The sequence below is a fragment of the Balaenoptera physalus genome (assembly GCF_965194825.1).
Source record: "Balaenoptera physalus genome assembly, chromosome: X".
NCBI lineage: Eukaryota > Metazoa > Chordata > Mammalia > Artiodactyla > Balaenopteridae > Balaenoptera > Balaenoptera physalus.
Window position 1 is genome coordinate 126,799,932 of NC_138903.1, and position 7,928 is coordinate 126,807,859.

Below are 7,928 nucleotides of genomic sequence, written 5' to 3' on the forward strand. Positions count from 1 at the left end.
GCCAGAAGTACTGGGTAAGTCTTCCAATGCGAAGGCACGCTGTATGCGGGGCCGTGCCCAGACGGGTGATGATCTGTCAGACTTGGGCTTAACGCTGTCTGCCTGGGCAGAGCGTGGCTCCCAAGGAATATCACTTGTGGTTGCCTTTGGACCCGTTGTAGTGTTAGAGCTGCACATGTCTTTGAGTTGCTTGCCATGGCGAGAAGAGGGCCAGGGGTGCGACCAGGATCCCTGGCATTTTGAGGGTGAATCCGGTGCTCGAATAGTCCTAGTAGTGTGGGCAGCCACAGTTTAGCAAAGGGAAACACAGTTCCTATCAGGAAAAGAGATAATCGGAGGAAGATTTTCCCATGGTATCCTCGTCTTTCTGCCAGTACTCATAAGACCGGCGATGAGATTCTCAGTGAGGTGGAATGCAAGTCTGAGGGCAGTGGGTCAGCACTGTCTACATCTATGGATACCTCTTGGGTACAGTCATCAAGGTGTGGTCGGCATAGAGAAGAAAACTTCGCTATAGATTGGGAAGGAGACTCAGCATGTCCCCCACATTGAGGCCATGCTGCGTGCAGTGCCCAGCCCGGAAAGGTGCCGTTTACTAGTCTAGGGGTAAAGAGTGCCTTTGTGGGTAGAGTGCTGTGCAAGTGGATTATCGGATGCGGTGGCCGTTGGCTAAGTGATGGGCGTGGGTCTACAGGTGATCTTCCTCCCAGAAGTCCGGAAGGCTGTGGAAGCCACGTAGACGTCAACCGCATCTTGCTGATGATTTACCTGTTCCACCCCGAAAAACTTGAACATGTGTAAAGTAAGTAAGGTAAAGATAATTGCTAATGGAGTAGCAGAGAACAGAAGCCAAGATCATGCATCCTGGTCCCCATTGTTCTCCAGATATGCATAGAGCCGTTGAGGTGATCCCCAAGGGGAAGAGATGCAAGTTGGAGGCCAGTGGGTCTAGATATTTTGTAGCGTTAGAGATCAATCGAGATTCGAGCCATCAGGATGTGATGGTTAGACGTAAGAAAGGTACATGTGTGAGGGAGAAGGAGTTGGGCGTGTCCTCCACTTAGAAGCCGTGCTGTGTGCGGTGCCCTGTTCACCCGGGTGCTGTTGACATATACTACTAGTAACCGGTGCCCGTGTGGATAGAGTAAGACTCACAAGAACATCGTTGGTGGTGGCCTCTGGAACAGTGATGGGGGTGGATTTGCGGGCATCCTTGAGTTGGGTGCCTTGATACCCTAATGACCCTGGGAGCCCTCTGTGTTTCTGGCATCCTCAGGATGAGTTAGGTGGTCCTTTCCTCCCAAAGTGAACACAAGGAGGTTGCAGGAAGGAAAATCATTCCTATGAAAAGAAGAGAGAAGTATAATATGCGTTTTTCTCGTGGAGTCCTGACACTTCTCTATTAGGCATTGAGCCGGGGTGGAGGTGGGTGCAGATATCCAGTGAGGGAAGGATGCAGGTTGGAAGGCAGCGGTTCAATATCCTCTAGGGGTCTGCATATATCGTGGGTGCAGGCGTCAAAATGTGATGGGGGTACAGATCAAAGCTCCTCGGGAACGTAGGAATGGGACCGGGGAGATCCTCCACAGAGAGCCCTGATGTGTGTGGTGCCCTACTTGTACAGGTGCTGATTACATGTATTTTGGGGAATTAGTTCCTGTCCAGGTAGAGTAACGCTCAGGAAGAACAACTTTTAGGCTGGCCTTCGGACGCGTGGTAGTGGTGGAGATGCAGGTGACCTTGAGCTGCTTGCCATGAAGTCATGACGACTCTGTCAGCCACCTCATCACGGGAAAATTCGGCACGATTTCATGAGTCTTTTGCTAGCAATGTGTAGACCGCCAGCTGAGAGAAGCTAACGGGCCTTTCCAGTAGAACAAGAGAGACCTCGAATGCTCTTGTCCTCTGATGCTCCTCCTCCTCCTCCTGGCATAAGTTAGAGCAGAAGAGAGGGTCCCATTGAGTGATGGGTGCAAGTTGCAGGCGGGTGAATCAAAGTGTCTCGATTTAGGAAAAATTGTTGAATTCATTCAGTAGGATGTGGTGGGTAGAGTGGTGCCAGGTACATTTGGAAGTGCCAGAAGTCCTGGGGCGTTCCTGCAACGCGAAGCCACACTGTTTGCGGGGCTGTGCTCAGACACGTGCTGGTCTCTCAGACTTGGTGTAAACAGTGTCTGCCTGGCTAGGGGGAGGCTCAAAAGGAACATCAGTTGTGGTGGCCTTTGGACCCGTTCTAGTGGTGGAGCTGCACGTGTCGTTGAGATGCTTGCCATGGCGAAAAGAGGGAATGGAGAGCGACCAGGATCCCTGCCATTTTGAGGATGACGCCGGTGCTCGAATAATCCAAACAGTGTGGGCACCCACAGTTTAGGAAAGGGAAACACAGTTCCTATCAGGAAAAGCTATAAAGGGAGGAAGATTTTCTCATGGTATCCTCATCCTTGTGGCAGTACACATAGAACCGTTGATGACATCCTCATAGAGGTGGGATGCAAGTGTGAGGGCAGTGGGTAAACACTGTCTAAGGCTATGGATAAATCTTGGGTAGAGTCTCCAGGTGTGGTCGGCATAGAGAAGCCAACTTCTCTACAGATGGGAAAGGAGACTCAGCAGGTCCCCCACCTTGAGGCCGTGCTGTGTGCAGTGCCCAGCCCGGGAAGGTGCCGTTTCCTAGACTAGGGGTAAACAGTGCCTTTCCGGGTCGAGTACTGTGCAACTGGAGTATCGGTTGTGGTGCCTGTGGACGGGCGATGGGCATGGGGCTCCAGGTGGTCATACTTCCCGAAGTCAGGAAGACTCTGGAAGCCACATAGATCTCAACCGCATCTTGATGATGATTTACCTGTTCCACCCCGAAAAACGTGAACATCTATAAAGTGAATAAGGTCAAGATAATTGCTCATAGAGTAGCAGAGAACAGAAAGCAAGATCATTTTTCCTGGGTTCACATAGTTCTCCAGATATGCATAGAGCAGCTGAGGGGATCCCCACGGGCGAGAGATGCAAGATGGCGGACAGTGGGTCGAGACATTTTGAATGGGTAAGGATCAAGCCTGGGTACAGTCATCAGGATGTGATGGATAGAAGTAAGAAAGGTACATGTGTGAGTGAGAGGGAGGTAGGCGTGTCCTCCACCTCGAAGCTGTGCTGTGTGCGGTGCCCTGCCCGGATAGGTACTGTTCACATATAGTAGTAGTGAACCGTGCCATCTAGGTAGAGTAAGGCTCACAAGAACATCGTTGGTGGTGACCTCTAGACCAGTTATGTGGGTGGAGTTACAGGTGTCCTTGAGTTGGCTGCCTTGATATCCTAATGACTGTGGTAGCCATGTATTGGGCTGGCATGCTCAGGATGAGTTAAGTGGTCCTTTCCTCCCAAGGTGAACACAAACAGTTTGCAGGAAGCAAGATCATTCCTATGAGAAGAAGCGAGAAGTACAATATGCGTTATTCTCGCGTGGTTCTGATAGTTCTCAAGTAGGTATAGAGTGGGGTGGAGGTAGGTGTGGGTGTCCACTGAGGGAGGGTTGCAGGTTGGAAGGCAGTGATTTGATATCTTCTAGGGGTCTGGATATATCGTGGGTGCAGCCGTTAGGATTTGATGGGGAGACAGATCAAAGCTACTCGCAAGAGTGGGAAGGGGACCGGGGAGATCCTTCACTGAGAGCCCTGATGTGTGCGGTGCCCGGCCCGGACAGGTGCTGATTACTTGTATTTTGAGTAGTTCGTCCCTGGCCAGGTAGAGTAACGCTCAACAAGAACAAGTTTTAGGCTGGCCTTCGGATGGGTGGTAGTGGTGGAGCTGCAGTTGACGTGAGCTGGCTGCCGTGAATTCATGAGGACTCTGGCAGCCCCGTGACCTCGGGAAAACTCATGGCGATTTCATTAGTCTGTTCCTAGCAGTGTGAATACCCACAGGTGAGCGAAGCTAACTGGAGTTTTCCAATAGAACAAGAGGGAACCCGAAAGATCTTGTCCTCTGATGCTCTTCATCTTCTTCCGAGGAAAACTTGGAGCCAAAGAGCAGATCCTCAGTGAGTGATGGATGCATGTTGCAGGGCGGAAAATCAATGTGTCTCGATGCACGGAAAATTCTTCAATGTATTCAGTATGATGTGATGGGAACGAGGTGAACGCTCTATTTGGAAGTGCCAGAAGTACTGGGTAAGTCTTCCAATGCGAAGGCACGCTGTATGCGGGGCCGTGCCCAGACGGGTGATGATCTGTCAGACTTGGGCTTAACGCTGTCTGCCTGGGCAGAGCGTGGCTCCCAAGGAATATCACTTGTGGTTGCCTTTGGACCCGTTGTAGTGTTAGAGCTGCACATGTCTTTGAGTTGCTTGCCATGGCGAGAAGAGGGCCAGGGGTGCGACCAGGATCCCTGGCATTTTGAGGGTGAATCCGGTGCTCGAATAGTCCTAGTAGTGTGGGCAGCCACAGTTTAGCAAAGGGAAACACAGTTCCTATCAGGAAAAGAGATAATCGGAGGAAGATTTTCCCATGGTATCCTCGTCTTTCTGCCAGTACTCATAAGACCGGCGATGAGATTCTCAGTGAGGTGGAATGCAAGTCTGAGGGCAGTGGGTCAGCACTGTCTACATCTATGGATACCTCTTGGGTACAGTCATCAAGGTGTGGTCGGCATAGAGAAGAAAACTTCGCTATAGATTGGGAAGGAGACTCAGCATGTCCCCCACATTGAGGCCATGCTGCGTGCAGTGCCCAGCCCGGAAAGGTGCCGTTTACTAGTCTAGGGGTAAAGAGTGCCTTTGTGGGTAGAGTGCTGTGCAAGTGGATTATCGGATGCGGTGGCCGTTGGCTAAGTGATGGGCGTGGGTCTACAGGTGATCTTCCTCCCAGAAGTCCGGAAGGCTGTGGAAGCCACGTAGACCTCAACCGCATCTTGCTGATGATTTACCTGTTCCACCCCGAAAAACTTGAACATGTGTAAAGTAAGTAAGGTAAAGATAATTGCTAATGGAGTAGCAGAGAACAGAAGCCAAGATCATGCATCCTGGTCCCCATTGTTCTCCAGATATGCATAGAGCCGTTGAGGTGATCCCCAAGGGGAAGAGATGCAAGTTGGAGGCCAGTGGGTCTAGATATTTTGTAGCGTTAGAGATCAATCGAGATTAGAGCCATCAGGATGTGATGGTTAGACGTAAGAAAGGTACATGTGTGAGGGAGAAGGAGTTGGGCGTGTCCTCCACTTAGAAGCCGTGCTGTGTGCGGTGCCCTGTTCACCCGGGTGCTGTTGACATATACTACTAGTAACCGGTGCCCGTGTGGATAGAGTAAGACTCACAAGAACATCGTTGGTGGTGGCCTCTGGAACAGTGATGGGGGTGGATTTGCGGGCATCCTTGAGTTGGGTGCCTTGATACCCTAATGACCCTGGGAGCCCTCTGTGTTTCTGGCATCCTCAGGATGAGTTAGGTGGTCCTTTCCTCCCAAAGTGAACACAAGGAGGTTGCAGGAAGGAAAATCATTCCTATGAAAAGAAGAGAGAAGTATAATATGCGTTTTTCTCGTGGAGTCCTGACACTTCTCTATTAGGCATTGAGCCGGGGTGGAGGTGGGTGCAGATATCCAGTGAGGGAAGGATGCAGGTTGGAAGGCAGCAGTTCGATATCCTCTAGGGGTCTGCATATATCGTGGGTGCAGGCGTCAAAATGTGATGGGGGTACAGATCAAAGCTCCTCGGGAACGTAGGAATGGGACCGGGGAGATCCTCCACAGAGAGCCCTGATGTGTGTGGTGCCCTACTTGTACAGGTGCTGATTACATGTATTTTGGGGAATTAGTTCCTGTCCAGGTAGAGTAACGCTCAGGAAGAACAACTTTTAGGCTGGCCTTCGGACGCGTGGTAGTGGTGGAGATGCAGGTGACCTTGAGCTGCTTGCCATGAAGTCATGACGACTCTGTCAGCCACCTCATCACGGGAAAATTCGGCACGATTTCATGAGTCTTTTGCTAGCAATGTGTAGACCGCCAACTGAGAGAAGCTAACGGGCCTTTCCAGTAGAACAAGAGAGACCTCGAATGCTCTTGTCCTCTGATGCTCCTCCTCCTCCTCCTGGCATAAGTTAGAGCAGAAGAGAGGGTCCCATTGAGTGATGGGTGCAAGTTGCAGGCGGGTGAATCAAAGTGTCTCGATTTAGGAAAAATTGTTGAATTCATTCAGTAGGATGTGGTGGGTAGAGTGGTGCCAGGTACATTTGGAAGTGCCAGAAGTCCTGGGGCGTTCCTGCAACGCGAAGCCACACTGTTTGCGGGGCTGTGCTCAGACACGTGCTGGTCTCTCAGACTTGGTGTAAACAGTGTCTGCCTGGCTAGGGGGAGGCTCAAAAGGAACATCAGTTGTGGTGGCCTTTGGACCCGTTCTAGTGGTGGAGCTGCACGTGTCGTTGAGATGCTTGCCATGGCGAAAAGAGGGAATGGAGAGCGACCAGGATCCCTGCCATTTTGAGGATGACGCCGGTGCTCGAATAATCCAAACAGTGTGGGCACCCACAGTTTAGGAAAGGGAAACACAGTTCCTATCAGGAAAAGCTATAAAGGGAGGAAGATTTTCTCATGGTATCCTCATCCTTGTGGCAGTACACATAGAACCGTTGATGACATCCTCATAGAGGTGGGATGCATGTGTGAGGGCAGTGGGTAAACACTGTCTAAGGCTATGGATAAATCTTGGGTAGAGTCTCCAGGTGTGGTCGGCATAGAGAAGCCAACTTCTCTACAGATGGGAAAGGAGACTCAGCAGGTCCCCCACCTTGAGGCCGTGCTGTGTGCAGTGCCCAGCCCGGAAAGGTGCCGTTTCCTAGACTAGGGGTAAACAGTGCCTTTCCGGGTCGAGTACTGTGCAACTGGAGTATCGGTTGTGGTGCCTGTGGACGGGCGATGGGCATGGGGCTCCAGGTGGTCATACTTCCCGAAGTCAGGAAGGCTCTGGAAGCCACATAGATCTCAACCGCATCTTGATGATGATTTACCTGTTCCACCCCGAAAAACGTGAACATGTATAAAGTGAATAAGGTCAAGATAATTGCTCATAGAGTAGCAGAGAACAGAAAGCAAGATCATTTTTCCTGGGTTCACATAGTTCTCCAGATATGCATAGAGCAGCTGAGGGGATCCCCACGGGCGAGAGATGCAAGATGGCGGACAGTGGGTCGAGACATTTTGAATGGGTAAGGATCAAGCCTGGGTACAGTCATCAGGATGTGATGGATAGAAGTAAGAAAGGTACTTGTGTGAATTAGAGGGTGGTCGGCGTGTCCTCCACCTCGAAGCTGTGCTGTGTGCGGTGCCCTGCCTGGATAGGTACTGTTCACATATAGTAGTAGTGAACCATGCCATCTAGGTAGAGTAAGGCTCACAAGAACATCGTTGGTGGTGACCTCTAGACCAGTTATGTGGGTGGAGTTACAGGTGTCCTTGAGTTGGCTGCCTTGATATCCTAATGACTGTGGTAGCCATGTGTTGGGCTGGCATCCTCAGGATGAGTTAAGTGGTCCTTTCCTCCCAAGGTGAACACAAACAGTTTGCAGGAAGCAAGATCATTCCTATGAGAAGAAGCGAGAAGTACAATATGCGTTATTCTCGCGTGGTTCTGATAGTTCTCAAGTAGGCATAGAGTGGGGTGGAGGTAGGTGTGGGTGTCCACTGAGGGAGGGTTGCAGGTTGGAAGGCAGTGGTTTGATATCTTCTAGGGGTCTGGATATATCGTGGGTGCAGCCGTTAGGATTTGATGGGGAGACAGATCAAAGCTACTCGCGAGAGTGGGAAGGGGACCGGGGAGATCCTTCACTGAGAGCCCTGATGTGTGCGGTGCCCCGCCCGGACAGGTGCTGATTACTTGTATTTTGAGTAGTTCGTCCCTGGCCAGGTAGAGTAACGCTCAACAAGAACAAGTTTTAGGCTGGCCTT